We start from the raw sequence: 15,596 nt of genomic DNA, 5'->3' as shown, positions 1-15,596 counted from the left end.
ACACGTGTTGGGATCTTATGTACAGACTGAAGACATTATGCAAAGAGGGAGGCCTGCTGGGGGCCGTTTTATTTACATTCCCACATCCTTCTCGCTTGTTTTGCTGAAAGGCGATATGGAGTGGGGCTCAGGCCTCTCGGAGAGTGGACAGAGCCAGAGACGGTGCTGGCTGTTGCCCGGGACCCCCTGTGTCCATCTCTAGGTGCTCCCTGTGCTCAGGTCCTAACTCCTTCCCCTGTTGAGGCGGAAATCTTGTTCTTGGTTGTCCAGCTCTGCCAGAAAACCATCCCACCTCCCCGGGAATCAACAAGGACTTTCCCCGCCCCCCCACCACCACCCGTGGCAATGAGGCTGGACACCCTGGACCCATCTCTGGGTGCTCTGGCTGGCGTGATTGTGACCCCCAATAACACCGGCCCCGCCCCCTCGTTTTGTGAAAGGCATCTGCTGTCAGCCCTTCCATCCGCATGCTCGAGAATCGACACGGGACTCGGTACCACCTCCTGCCTCCCCTTGGAGGCCCACCAAGGCTCAGAGGGCAGCGATTCTGGTGTGGCATGGACAGCGGTGGGAGAAGCATGCGTTCCTCCGCTCTTGCTCCACAAGGGAACTCAAAGGAGGCTTGATGGGAAGAAGCCGCTGACCAGGGTCAGAGCTCGGCCAGAGAAGGGTCTAACAGTCCTCACACGTTGCTCACTGGACCCACCGCTGATCACTGGCCCCTCTGTCTTCCAGAGCTGTGGGCTGCATGTCAGTGTCTTCAATACTTTGCTCCTTCCAATCCAGCACCTCTCCACTCCACACACACACACACACACACACACACACGTACATGCACACACGCGTGCGCGCACACACGCACATACACATGTGCACACATGAATTCTTATTTCTGTTGCTTTCCAAGAAAGGTTCTTAGTGTCTGTCTCTGAATACACTTAGCTGGCACCCATACCTAGAAACCCCCACCAGTCCCATCGTCTCTTTAGACATTCTCGGAGGTTGCACGCCTTGAAGAACCCCTTAGAATCCTAAACAAAAGCTAAGAGAATTAACCGTGCTGCGCAGACGGAGAAAATTACCCCCGGCTTCCCCGAGCTCTGGGATGCAGTCCTGTTTTGTTCCTGTTTTATAAATATCATTCCCAGGCACAATCCTAGTTGCTTTGGGGGGGGGGGCGTCAGTCACCTCCCTGCTGGCTTTGCAGTTAATACTGAGCAGAAGCTTCTCTCCTTTCTTAGTTCGAGGGAGAATGTCGGTCGTATGCCAGGCAGCTCTTTCCCGATGATCCCTGAGAAATCCCCGTTCGTGCTCAATGTGAGATGTCACAGTTGGGGGGTTGGGGAGGGGGGCGTGAGCAGAGCCTTCATAAAATCGATACAAGTGGACAGAGTGAATCAAGACAGGAGAATAGAGTTTTTCCACTCAAACACCAGCGTCTTTCCTGAAACGAAAATGATTCCCCTGGACCAAGGAATTCGTTTAGCCTAATGTACCGGAAAGAATCACACAGGCCTATATTCAAATGCGCGCTCCTTCATTTGTTTACTTTGTAACCGCCAGCAAGTTACTTAACCTCTTAGAGACTCCATTTCCTCAGTCACAGAGAGGGACTAATAGTGGCCAGGGTGCCCTGTCGGAGTCCCCGTGCCCTGAACTCTTCCTATGCAGATCTTCGTCCTGTGCTCCCAGCCTCCAGCTCTCTCGGAGTCAGACTTTGCATTCTCTTCTCTCCCACACTAGCGCTTAGAAACCGTTGGAGGCTAAAGGCTCAGGGGACTTCAGGGGGTGTCCAGGTTGGCCACATGCAATCAAGTGCCGTAATTGCTGTACTATCTCTCCAGCCTCTCTGTGAATATTCGTTTTTTAAAAAATTGAATCACCGTGAGATGCACAGTTACAAAGTTGTTCATGATTGGGCTTCAGTCATACAATGTTCCAACACACGTCCCTTCACCAGTATATGTTTTTCACTACCAGTGTCCCCAGTTTCTTCTTCTCCTTCTCCTCTTTTTTCTTCTCCTTCTCTTTCTCCTCCTCCTCCTCGTCCTCCTCGTCCTCCTCGTCCTCCTCCTCCTCCTCCTCCTCCCCCTCCTCTTCACCCCACCCTCCTCCCCCCTCTTCCCTCCTGGTCCTTCTTTTCCTCCTCCCTCCTCCTCCTTCTCCTTCCTCCCTCCTCCTTCCTCCTCCTTCCTCTTCCCCCTTCCCCCTCCCCCTCCTTCTCCCCTCCTCCCCCTCTTCCTTCTTCCTCCTCCTCTTCCTCCTCTTCCTCTTCCTCCTCTCCTCCTCCTTCTCCTTCTCCTCCTCCTCCAAGCTGGGGTCCATCCTGTCTGCAGAGACAGCCTAGATCCCTATCCCAGAAAGGTATCAGCTGCCGGGACTTGAAAGTTCTGATAACTCCATTTAAACAGCTCCCAACTCCGCTTGTCCAAAATGGAACCCACCCAGGATTGTGGTTATCTGTGATTGTAGTAGAACCCAGCAAAACTCAGTGACTTCAGAGAACAATTTGTCACCCGCTCCCTGTTCTGTGGATGGGCCAGACAGTTCCTGGGTTTTCTCTTGGGTGTCGGAGGCTATTGCTCTGCGTGTCAGCTGGATGTGTTTGAAAGCTCCGCAGAGCTGCTAGCTTGCCCACATGGCGGGCAGCAGATGCCATCTTTTGGCTGGGCCTCAGTCATGACTGTTGACTGGAGCAGCTAAAACAATTTTCTATGTGGTTTGTACTTCTCAAAGCATAGCATTGGCTCTGAAAAGCATTATTCCCCAGAGAGAACTTAGAAAAGATCCAGACAGGCATTACAGCTACTTTGGAGGTATGACCAAGATATCATTTCTGTTATATCCTGTTGATCTAGAAAATGAATAAGATTGTTCCTGATTTTGGAGAAAGAGAATGAAACTCCAAATCGGCAGTGACTGGACATACTACTTGAGGGCACATGGAAGGCAGTCATTGGAGGAAGGTCGTCATTGGGAAAAACAGTTGGGATTAGCATTTCCGTTTTTGCAGTCTCTGCCAGGGAGCGTCATCATGGCTCATCTTGTTTCTTGGGCTGGAATCTGAGAGTGATGTTAGACTCCAGCCTTCCCCCTCGCCTCCCCTATACATTTTTTAATATTTATTTTTATTTCATTCAAGAACCAGGATTTACAAATGTACTGATAGTTGTGTTTGGGACATATGATATTTCAACATTACTCCCACCACCAAAGTCGGCTTTCCTCCCCAGTGCTCCACACTCCGTCCCCCCAACACTACCTTAACAGACACATTACAAAGTTCAGTGGTTGCAGCTTAGATCTCATGTTTTCAATGTTGTTGGGTCTGTGTTTTGGGTACAGTGATGCCAGTCTCCCACATCACCAGCATAACCAAAGCCCTGACCCCTGTTCCTCCACTGCTTCCCTTTCTCCCCTTCGTCCTTCCCCCACTTGATTTCTTTCCTTTTCTTTCCTCCTCCTCCCTAAGCTCTGGGGTCAAGGGTGATTTTAGGCATCCCCTCTTTATCACAGTACATTTTCTCATCTATTTACTCTCTATACCACAGATAAGTGAGATCATCCTGTGTGTGTCTTTCTGCTTCTGGTTTACTTCACTCAACATCATATCTGCGGATGTGAGGGCGATCTGGATGCGACATCTGTCACCCCATTGATCGCCAGGGTTGATTCGGCTGATCTGGCTGGCTAGGCGGGTGTCCCCTTCCTCCCTCACCACTCCATATGCGTCCCTCCCGAAGCTGCATGCTCGGTCGAAGAGGACGGCCTTCCCCGAATAGAGATGGACCGGTCTTCAGTCGAGGGTATACGTGTAGCTTCGCTCCCCTGCTAGAACCTCCAAACAAGCTCTCAACATCATATCTGCCAGATCCAATCAAGTTGCAGCAGATTACATGAATTCCTCCCCTTTTCCAGCTGCATAGTTTTCCATTGTGTGTATATACTGTATTTTCATCATGCCATCTTCTGTCATTGGACACCTAGGTTGATTCTATATCTTAGCTATTATACTAAGAGCAGCAGTGAATAGTGGTGTGTATATGTCCTTTTGAATGAATGTTTTTTTTTAAGTCCTGGGGTCTCCTCCCCTATACAGTCACCAAGTCTTAATCCAATATCTCTTACCTAGATTAAAGGTAAGAGATATTGCCACCCCACCCTTTCTCACACATATTCTGTGGAAGATACGTGCCTCCCATCCGGCTCATGCCTTCTTCCAACGTAGCATAGAGCTAGCATTATCCTGTCTGACCTTTTTCTGATGGAGGTTCTGGCTGGATACATTTGCTTCCTACAAGTCCATACTCTGCTTGTTGATGGCGTACAGCTCTAATTTCAAATCAGCATAGCCAAAGAAATCGAGCATCATAGAAAAGCCATTCATAGCCCAATTCTGGTCACTAAAGCCTTTGTTCCCAGAGACAAGCTGTAGAATTTGTGCTAATGTTTTTCTTCCCTGTCCAAGTGTTTGGAGGAATGAGCATAAATAAGCAAAGGGCCCGTAGCACAAGCGGTGACTTGGACAATGTTAGGGGATCGCTATTAAGTTTTAATGTACATCTTCTTGACTCGAGTGTAAGGGAAAGATCCCATCTACTTTTTCATGCTCTGCCCCAAGCTCTTAGTATAGTTATTGGCCTGTAATAGATGCTTAATAAGTATTTGTCCGATGCATGAGTGAAAATAGTACGACAGAAATGATATAAAATCAATAAATGGCTCAGCTCAGTGCCTTGGATAAAGTACATGCCGAGCAATTGTTGTTGCAGGAGAGTGGTTAAGAATTGAAGCTCTCTGCTCCCTGCGTGGCTGTCTGAGGTAACCTTCTAACCTCCCCTCTCTTCATGAGGAGGCAGTGAGTTTAAATCAGATAATGCTTGCCAGGTGAAGAGCAGTCGTTGGACACGTGGCCAGTGTTTGATGCATGTCAGTAACGATTCCCTTCTCTGCAATCCAGGGTGAGATATTCGTAATTTGTAGTAAAAATCCTTAAGAGAGATCCTTGAGGGGCTGGAGCAATAGCACAGCGGGTAGGGCATTTGCCTTGCACGCGGCCGACCCGGGTTCGATTCCCAGCATCCCATATGGTCCCCTGAGCACCGCCAGAAGTAATTCCTGAGTGCAGAGCCAGGAGCAACCCCTGTGCATCGCCGGGTGTGACCCAAAAAAAGCAAAAAAAAAAAAAAAAAAAAAAAAAGTAGGCAAACAATGAAGTAAAAAAATGATTTAAAAAAAAAAAAAGAGAGATCCTTGAAGTAGCATTGATGAAATCCCTTAGAGCAGCGATAGAATTCCTTACCATTGGTTATATTTTTAATTATTTGGATTTTATGAAAGAAGCCTATTTTTTTTCTTTTTTTTTTTTTTTGCCTTGATTGCATCGTGTCCATTCATTCTCTGTTTCGTGACTGAGTGTATGCTACATGCCTTGCATGGGAGAAGTTGCTGAGAATAGAGCAGTGGGAAAAGGGGCATTCACAGCTGCCACCAGAGCACGTGAATGTTGAGGCCAGGCAGGAACCCAACAAGCAATTACAGTAAAGTAGAAATTGCACAGTAAGAAAAACAGAGCTGACAGGACAGTTCAACCCCAGCTTTACTTCAAAGGAGCAGTCAGACAGGTGCCAAAATTTAACTTCTGATCATTTGGGATACTCTTAGACAAAACTGAGAAACTGTAAATTTGCATGAATATCTCTGGTGACTCCTCCAAATGAACAGAACACAAAGTCTCTCTTTCTGTACTAGTACAAATTGGAAACCTACATATTAGACAGGTGTCTGTGTCTGCCCATACCTACATGTATGTGTAGATATGCACAGTTTAACCTACTAAAGCACAATAAATGTGTTACTTTAAATTTGACATTATTTATGTGCTCATCTACTTGTTTTCCTAAATACTACATACACTTTCAGAGAATTAGACTTTGTAGCAAGTTAAGGATTGTGAATGTAAGAAAGAAATAGGTCTACAGGGAGAATTGGGCTTTTTAAATTTAGGCTTGGGGGTGGTCACACCAGTTGGTGCTCAGAGACCAGGGGCTTGTTTGTGGTGCCAGGGATTGAACCAGTTTCGGCCAGTGTAAGTAAGACAAGCTCCTTCCCTCCTGTACTCTCTCTCTCTGACCCCTAGGAGCTTTGCATTTTATTCAATATTGTTGGTAGTATTTGTGCTGTTGCAATGTCTAATAGTTCCTTAATTAGGTGCTGCATTGAGTTTGTCCATTAAACTGGGCTTGTAAGGTAGAACTGCTTCATTTCACTTTGCCTGTGTTATAACCGTCAGCATTCAAGATCGTGTTCCAGTGTGGGGAGATGTTCATGCAAACTTGGCTTATAAAAACAAGCAAACACTAAAGCGCAGGTCATCTGGAGAACTCTGAGTTCAGAAATGAATCTAGGGAAGAGACAAAGACTCACAGACTCGGAGGAAGGTCTGTTGCTGTAAAGGCCAACCCTGCTTCCCGGAGCCCTAGTTCTTCATTTCTCTGGAACTTGACCATGGTCCATTTCCCCCAACGCTGGGGGCTGACTTTCACAGAGGTTTTCTTGCTTCCTTTCCCAGTTGATCCCTGTAAGCTTGCATTCTCGCTTTATCAACAGAGGTGGAAAAAATCGCAAGACTTGGTAACTTCCAGGTGGTTTTCCTAGGAGCCCAGAACCACTCTCAAAGACATCTACAGCCTCCCAGGGGCAGGATGATTTTCCACACTCTGCCCCATACAATACCTTAACTTGGCAAACTCTTTGACTTCCTATGGGTACTGGACATTTTTAGCAGACACCCACTGGCCGGCGATTATTTTTTCTTTTATGAATCACTGTGAGATAGACCCTTACAGAGCTGTTCATGAATAGGTTTCAGTTATACAGTGTTCCAACACCCATCCCTCCCCCAGTGTACATTTCCCAGCAAGAGTGTCCCCAGTTTCCTTCCTATCACCCCCCATCCCACCCCCAGTCTGCCTCTATAGCAGACATCTCTCTCTCCTCTCTCTCTCTCTCTCCTCTCTCTCCTCTCTCTCTCTCTCTCTCTCTCTCTCTATCTATCTATCTATCTATCTCTATCTCTCCCCCCTCCCTCTCTCCCTCATTTTGGGCACTGTGATTTGCAATACAGATACTGAACGGTTGTCGTGTTTATCCCTCTACCTATTTTTAACACTCCATTCTTGTCCAGCGTGACCATTTCCAAGTATTATTGTCACCCTGGTCCCTTCTCTAACCTAACTTCCCTTTGCCCCACCCCCCACACACACACTTGTGGTAGATTGCAACCATTGACCAGTCCTCCTAGCTGGCCAATGAATTTGCCACTGGTACCCGAGGCAGGAGAGGAATGGAACGTTGGCTTTAGTACCCCCGAGCTGCTCTGTTCTCACTCTCTGACAACCATGTTTTAAGGCAGGAGGACTGGTGGCTCATGGTGATGAAAAGGACAGCCAGCGCTTGCAGGCGCCAGGACTACGGGGCACCTTCCAGGAAGGCCACCAGGCTGCCTGGGGAAGGCTCTCACAGAGGGCCCCTCTCATGTCTGAAGACAGTACTGCTTCTCGGCTCACCGGGAAGCCTTTAATTGGTTCGATTCCTGCGCCACCAGCTTTGAGTTTCCGAGAATGACAGGGGACCCCGTTGTCCCGCTCGCCCTCCGCCCCCCTCCTTTCTTCCTCTCCATCAAACCGCAGACCACCTCCGTGTTTCCTACGATCATCCCCAGGTTCAGGCTCGGGGTGCCTCAGGAGGGCAAGAACCCAGTGACGGAGAACATGGTCCCTTAGAAGTGGCCTTCCTTTCATGTCCTCTGAAGCCCCGATTCTGGAATTCAGGGCATCCGTGAAAGGCACCGCTCTGTCTGTCTGTGTCTGACTTGTCTTGAAACACGCCGACGTGCTTCAGAGGAAGAGGCGAGGCGAGTATTTACAAATCTTCCCCAGTGGGTCCGTGGTGCCCCGACCACCGGGTGTGGCTGTGTGGGAGAAAGGGCACGTGGGGCACAGCAAGGATCATCTTGACTTTGTTCGGGGCCAAAGGCCAGGCTCAGAAGGCCAGAGGGAGCAAAGCCAAGCCCCTTCCCGGGAAGTCGAGGCCCGAGACTTCCTGCCTTCCACGCTGCTGCCTGGCACGGCTCTGGGACGCTGCCCCCAGTCGCTTGTCTGTGGCTGGGGCCCCAGGCAGCTCGGCGTGGCCCTGCCCTGGGCACCATCTGAGCAGCAGAGACGGCCGCTCTGCCTGCATCCTTGAGGGAAGGCTTTCCTGCAAATGATGTTCATTCTAAATCGCCTAATGAAGCAGATAGAAGTTGATGGGCACTCTGAAATGAGATTCCTGTCTCCCAGGGAAAGCGAGTCTGTAGGGGATCTTCAGCTTCTTGGTGATTGTGCTCCCCCCACCCCCACCCCCACCCCCAGGACTGACTTCTGGCTCTGTGCTCAGGGATCAATTCCTGGTAGGGCTCGGTGGACCCTATGGCATGACAGGGATTGAACCCAGGTTGGCTGCCTATGGGGCAAGCGCCCTACCCACTCAACAGTCTTTCCAACCCAGCCAAAATATATTTTTTATACAAATTTCAATTAAAATGTGCCTCCTTGGGGCTGGAGTGATAGCACAATGGATAGGGCGTTTGCCTTGCACGTGGCCGACCCAGGTTCGATTCCCAGCATCCCATATGGTCCCCTGAGCACGGCCAGGGGCAATTCCTGAATGCAGAGCCAGGAGTGACCCCTGAGCATCGCTGGGTGTAACCCAAAAAGGAAAAAAATGTGCCTCCTAACATGAAAACCTCTCAGTACCTGTGTTGCAGACCATAGTGCCCAGAAGGAGGGGTGGGGGAGAGAAAGAGGGAGAGTAGGAAAGTGCCAGCCATAGCGCCATAGAGGCAGACTGGAGGGGAGGGGTAACGGGAGGGAAGCTGGGGTCACTGGTGGTGGGAAGTGGGCACTGGTGGAGGGATGGGTGTTGTATCTTACATGGCTGAAACCTGATCGTGAACAGCTTTGTAACTGTGTATCTCACAGTGACTCAATTTAAAAGAATAAAAAAATTTTTAAAGTATTTCCTGAGATCTGGATCCAGTTGGGTCTTCCTTATTTTATTTTAAATCTATTTTGTTTGGGGGGCCATGCCCAGTGGTGCCCAGGGCTTACTCCTGGCTCTATGCTCAAGGATCACTCTTTTTTTTTCTTTTTTTTAATTGAATCACCATGAGATACAGCTACAAAGCTTTCATGTTTGAGTTTCAGCCGTTCAGTGATCAAACACCCGTCTGATCCTCACCCCCCCATCCCAGCCCTCCCCTACCTCTGTGGCAGACAATTTCCCCCATACTCTCTCTCTACTTTTGGGCATTATGGTTTGCAACACAGATACTGAGAGGCTATCAGGTTTGGTCCTATACCTACTTTCAGCACACATCTCCCATCCCGAACGATTCCTCCAACCATCAGTGACTTAGTGATTCCTTCTCTATTCCAGGTGCCTTCTTCCCCAGCTCATGAGGCAGGCTTCCAACCATGGAGTAATATTCCTGGCCTCAAGGATCACTTTTAGAGGCATTTGGGGGACCATAGTGATTCCAGGCATCAAATCCGGGCTGGCCAGGTGCAAGGCAAGGGCCTTACTGGCTGTGCTATCCTTCTGGCCCCAGTAGCATCTTCTTTAAAACCTTGCTTTCTTCTAAGCCCCTACCATAGAGGCAGGCAGGGGTGGGGGTGGGGGAGAGGTGATAAGAGGGAACATGGGGACCCTGGTACTGGGAAATGTACTGGTAGAGGGATGGGTTTTTGGAATACTCTGTGACTGAAGCCCAATCATGAACAGCCCTGTAAGGGTCTATCTCACATCTCACAGTGATTCAATTAAAAAGTTAAAAAAAAAATGCTTTCTGCTATATTGTGTTCTGGTTATAATGAATTGTTGTAGCACGTTTGTCTGAAGCAAACCTAGACATATACATAGGATAGTTTCGATCATGATTAGATATTAAAAATTAAAATGTATTAAAATGCACTTCTGGAGGAGAATGAGAACTGTCTCAAGTAGTATATTATGTACACGTGAACAAAGCCAGGTGCTGGGTTTATATTGGTGTTTTCCTTTCCAATAAACTTAAGAAACATTGCTACAAAATAAGCTGATGGGAGTGGATTTTTTAAAGATTGATGCAAATTATTTGAAATGCTTATTAGTTCCATGTCAAAAATCACATTATGTCTGTCCAAGAAAAAAGCATGCTTCATGGTCTGCAAGCTGCAACCATCACTTTTCTTACTCCATTTTAATGAAAGAAAGGAATTGGCAGGTACCTACTTTCAAAAGATTACTTAGCTTTCCAAATAATTTCCTTTCTCTGTTTCTGTTTAATATACCCCCAAAAAGGCTTTACCACAGCTTAGGAAATATTTTTGATTATACCTGTAATTCTTTTACTTAATGGCACTTTGTTTAAGCAATCTGGTGTATGCAGAATGGGGTGGAAAATAGAATTATTGTTCATTTTAATTCGCTGTTATTATAATCTTTTTAATGCTTTTATCATGTTGAAGGCCTTAAATCTCTCTTCAGTTAGATCATTTAATTTGTAGGAGATAGCTGTTAATAATATTCACTGCCAAAGATGGTACTTATTAAATCAATCGTTCGGTCAGTATGCCTAATTTTTCTCATTCCAGTCACTTAATATTTTTGAGACCTTTAAAATTTGGAATTCCTTTTCTTTGTAGATTGAAGAGAGAGAGAGAGAGAGAGAGAGAGCAGATCTTTTTCATGGGATAAACAACTGGATTAGCTATAGCAATGGGGCTTCAATCATTTTCCTGGGAATGCAGCCCTAGGACAGTGGATAAGGTACTTGCCTGGCATGCAGCTGATCTGGATTCAGTTCCCGGTACCACATGTGGTCCCTTGAGCTCTGCCAAGATCGATCCATCAACACGAGCTCAGGGAGTAAGCCCTGAGCACCTCCTGTATGGCGCAGAAACAAAGGGGGGGAAACAATGAAAATGTATAAAGGCTAGAGAGAGACTACAGCGGGTAAGGTGCTTGTCTTGCTTGTGACAGAACCCGGGTTCAATCCCCAGCATCATCATCTCGGGTCCCCCCCACCCAGCATTGCCAGGAGTGGTCCCTGGGCACAGATTTGTGAGTAAGCCCTGAGTCCAGGTATGGTCCACACATCAAATGTATTTATTCTTTACCTTTACAGTGTTCTTTGTCACCATAACACTTTCTGCAGGGGTGGTAGAAGGTGAGGGTATTACACAGGGCTGATATCCTGTCTGAATACCTGATTTCAACTGAAAGAAGCTTATACCCTCCATTTCTTGACTGGATTCTTGGCCCTGTACAGAAAATAGCTGCAAGACGGGCAAGATGCCCTAACTGTCCCACCCCCAATCCCTTGGCTTTATGAAATCTTAAATTAGGAGTCTCTATCCACAAAACAACACCTTCACTCTTACCTCTTTTGGCATCCTGGAAGCTTCATGCTCCGAGCCATGATGTTAGAAAACAAATCAGGGTCTGCTGAAAGGCCTGTCCTTCAGTGTAAAGATTGGGGACGTTCTAGAAACAAATTTTCTCCCAGCATCCAGCCCATTCTGCAAAATCTTCGTGTTTCAGAGGGATCCACCTCATCCTTATGTTGAAGATTTCAACGTCTGCACTAAATGTCTCCATGAGGGCGAGAGAGATAGTACCAGGGGTTGAGGTGTTTACCTTGCATGTGGTTACATGGTTTGATTCTCAGCACTGTGTAAGAGTCCCTCAGCACCAATGGCGGTGACTCGTGAGCACAGAGCCTGGAGTAGCTCTGAAATATTGTTGTGTGTGTCTCAGAAGTAAAAAAAAAAATTTTTAATACTGGAAAGGAAGGGGAGGAAGGAAGGAAGGAAGGGAGGGAGGGAGGGAGGGAGGGAGGGAGGGAGGGAGGGAGGGAGGGAGGGAGAGAGGGAGGGAAGGAGGCAAGCTCTAAAATCATGGTAGGGAGAAAGCAGCCAAACCAAACCTGAAAGCCTGAGTGGTCAAAACTCGAGCATTCTTTCCAAAGCTCATTCTTTTAGGAAAAGATAATGTTTGGGGAAACAAATTCAGTTCCAGTTTGTGCTCACCAGCTCTCAAAGCATAAGTATATTTACTGTAAGCTGTCCCTGTGTACACAGTATTCTCAGGTATACACAGGTACATTTACACTATACAGTTACACTGTATAGTGCTAAGAACCACTGGTAGTAGCCATAGGTAGAACCAATACCAAAGTATTAGATTACAGAAACTTCCAGTAATATCAGAAGAACTTGGCAACAGGAAAGTCTAGTAATTGCCTTAGTCATGTTTGAACTTGATGAATGAGTTTAAAACCTGAATCAATTCTATATTTAAATATGATATATGTACTACCAGATCTTATGTGTGTGGTGGGGGAGGGTGGAATGGGCTGTAACTGCAGTATTTTTTAAAGTTTCATGTAGAAGTCCTCCGAAATTCAAAAGCTAATTAGGAACGTCTTATAAAGGATAGCACTGACTATTATGGTATGGTATCCATGGTAGTTTTTGGTTCACAGAAAATGGTTGTGCATTTCTTTTTTTGAGTTTCTTGTTTCTTTGGGTGGGGGTTGGTTATAGGGTTAAGGAAATATCCAGCAGTTCCTAGGGGTGGTATGTAGGGATGGGGATCAAATCCAGGGTTCCTGCATGCAAAGCATACACTTCAGCCCTTTCAAGCTATTGCCTTGGCTTCTGATTATTTCATTTAAATCAAAATAAATATAACTCTATATTGCAAAACTGAAAGCTAAGCAGGTCTCCAGTGTGACTTGCTGTGTTCATATTTTATGTGAAAGGCACCAATTTAAAACTTAGTAACTTTGTTTTTCCTCCTCTTAAAAATTTTGAAGGAAATCATATCGGTTTACCACATCATGTAAATTTCAGATGTGCAGTTTGATCCGCCAACATTCTCACATGTTATGGTCGCCTGCAGAAAATCACTGTCCCTCCTTCCACCTCCCTTCTCTTCAGGGAACCAGCTTTCTGTTCTCGGAATCAAAAAATTTGTTTATGTACAGCTTAGTATTCTCAAGTAATACTTTTATTTGGATTAAAGCAAAGATTGCACTGACGGTTACACAAGGCACATAATTTTGGAGTTAGTCAAACTTCCCCTTTGTATCTTGATTCTCTAGCTCAATTTGGACACATAATGTACTTTTTGAAGATTTTTTTTTTCTCCTCTCAAAATCCTATTCACTTTCAGAAGGTTGTCTTGAATTTGAAATAGGTTCTTTTAGGTCAAACACCCTATAAGTATGTATTTCAAGGACTGTCAGTGTAGGTTGAAGTTTTATTTTTTCTCCCCTCCTTAATCTCTATAAGAAAAGCTAACTTGAAGACAAATGTAAGTGCCTGCCCAAAGGAGCCAAAAGGAAACACAGAAATGAGCCTCAGGTATTTAAACTTTTTGCCAGCAAAGAGTGATGTCTGGGTAGAAAGGAAGCAGATTCAAGTCAGTAGAATAATATATTTTTAAGTTTTCATTTTCTCCTATAACATTGCTATAATGAATATATCTCTCCTAAAACAAGTTTTTAAAAAATTCAATCAGTGGTATAGTTTATAACACCAATACAGGAAGTGATCAGTACAACTCATTTTTGAACTTCTTTTCCCTGGAGCAATGGTTTCCAGCCTTCCCACGCCTGTGTCCTGGCCCTGGGCCAGCTGTTGAAAAGCATTGCGCTAAAAGCATTTTCTATCATTAAATTGGTTCAAGAAAAACGAATGTGTGAGTTGAAGGGTTGTTACCTGCCACTGATTATGTATTTCAGGATCAAAGAGAAAAAAATGAGATGATAAATAAGCTTTCTTGTACCACTCCTTACAGGGGCTCTTGTAAATATCCCAAGCCATCTTCTGGTTTCTCTTCGAATCTCATAGATCTTTCACCTTTACTACCTCTTGTCATCTCTTTACTAGCCAGAGCCTCATATTCTTACAGTGGAAGCCAAGGAACAGTCATTCCCCTTCACTGCTCGCCTGGTAGAGTCTTGAATGAGTCTCTGCTTAGTTCTCAGTGTTCTTTCCAACCCATCTTACATGTATTCATGTAGGCTGACATAGTCCAGCTAGAAGACTTGCACCCAACACTGACATATAATAACTCTCCCTTACACCTCACATTTATCGGAAAGTTGAATGGGTTGTAAATTAGTCTAGACTCCAGTGGCTATACCTGGATATCAGTCAAATCCATATTTATCTTTGTCCCAAGGCATGCTCTTACTTGCTTTCTTTCTCTCTTTTCCCCGTCCTCTCTCCTTTTCTTCTCCCTTTCACTCCACCTCTGCCCTTCTTATCCCTCTCTTCTGCTCTCTCTCTTTTATTGCCAAGCATAAGTTATTAAGGCCATGCTTTATTCTTTATCATAGCACTAATATTAGCAAACATACGGACCTTCCTAGAAAAGAATGAAATAACTCATTGATAGAATTGAAAGTACAAAGGCCAAAAATTTAGGAAAGCAAACGGGTAATGACCAAGTTCCTTAGCCTGACATTCTGGGACTCCTCCCACTAATGGCCTTCTCCCTTCTCAGTGTCCACTAACCGCCAAACACTTCCTTCCTACTCAATCTCTGATATTGTCCCTTCCCTTATCCTCAGTCTCTCGTGTGTCCCTTCCCTTGTGACCATCCCCATGTTTCAGTTCAAGGTTATTTATGTCTTCCTTAAGGTCACATAGCCAGGATAAATCAAAGCCATGTCTCAAACATCTGTAGTTCCAACCCTGACACATCTGCTCAGCATCTTTTCTAGCCAGTGGCCCCCACTCCCCCACCCCCATCATGGTCCCTCACTTATGTTCAGTCTCATTGCTTTGCTTTTTCGAACATGATCATGACCCCCATTCAGAAACTTACTCGCCTATCCTACCAAGTTTGCCCAGGAATTCACTCTTGGGAAAATTCCCATCATCTCCAGCTTACAGTGACAGCATCTTTTGCAGATAGAGATTGGCCGTAGGTTGGCATTAGCTTTGTCTCTCAGTGCATCTCTTTGTGGGCGTTGCCTGCCAAACCAGGGTTGTAGTTCGATTAATGGCAGAAGCCACACAAGGCAGAGTAGATCATCTTGAAGATTCTCCTCGTGGGGGTCTCAGAACTAAACTCAGTGAAGTCAGTGAGTTTCCCTAGTTAGCTGGATGATTCTCCTGTTTTATTAAAACTATGAAGCTTCTGGCTCCTTGATTCAAATGATGCTAACCTTCTAAATTTCAAATTTATACTATCTCTGGAAGCCATTATATAATATCTGGGCCATTATGTTAGATAATACCAGAATTAGTCAGGTGAATGTGTCAAAAAAGACTTAAGTTGTAAGTCAAGTTCATCACTTTAAAAAGACTGATTTGATAGGGCTGGGGATATGGATGGCTCAAAGCACTACTGGGGCATTGGGCTTTGCATGCAGGAAACCCAGGTTTGACCCCCCCATGCCACATGGTTCCACTCTTTTTCCCAGACCACTAGGTACATTCCCCAACAAAAAAAAAAAATGATTTGATTGCAAGATAATCTGCTCATATTTAATCTGC

At 45.8% G+C, this 15,596-nt stretch overlaps 1 protein-coding gene across 6 annotated transcripts in view; it reads left to right on the top strand.

Annotated features, from left to right (window-relative positions):
• The window catches only part of TENM3 (teneurin transmembrane protein 3), a 1,301,134-nt gene that overhangs the window by 1,159,018 nt on the left and 126,520 nt on the right, over positions 1–15,596 (top strand). The window lies entirely within an intron of this gene.

The sequence above is a fragment of the Sorex araneus genome, chromosome 1 (genome assembly GCF_027595985.1).
Source record: "Sorex araneus isolate mSorAra2 chromosome 1, mSorAra2.pri, whole genome shotgun sequence".
NCBI lineage: Eukaryota > Metazoa > Chordata > Mammalia > Eulipotyphla > Soricidae > Sorex > Sorex araneus.
This window is presented reverse-complemented; position numbering and strand designations above follow the sequence as displayed.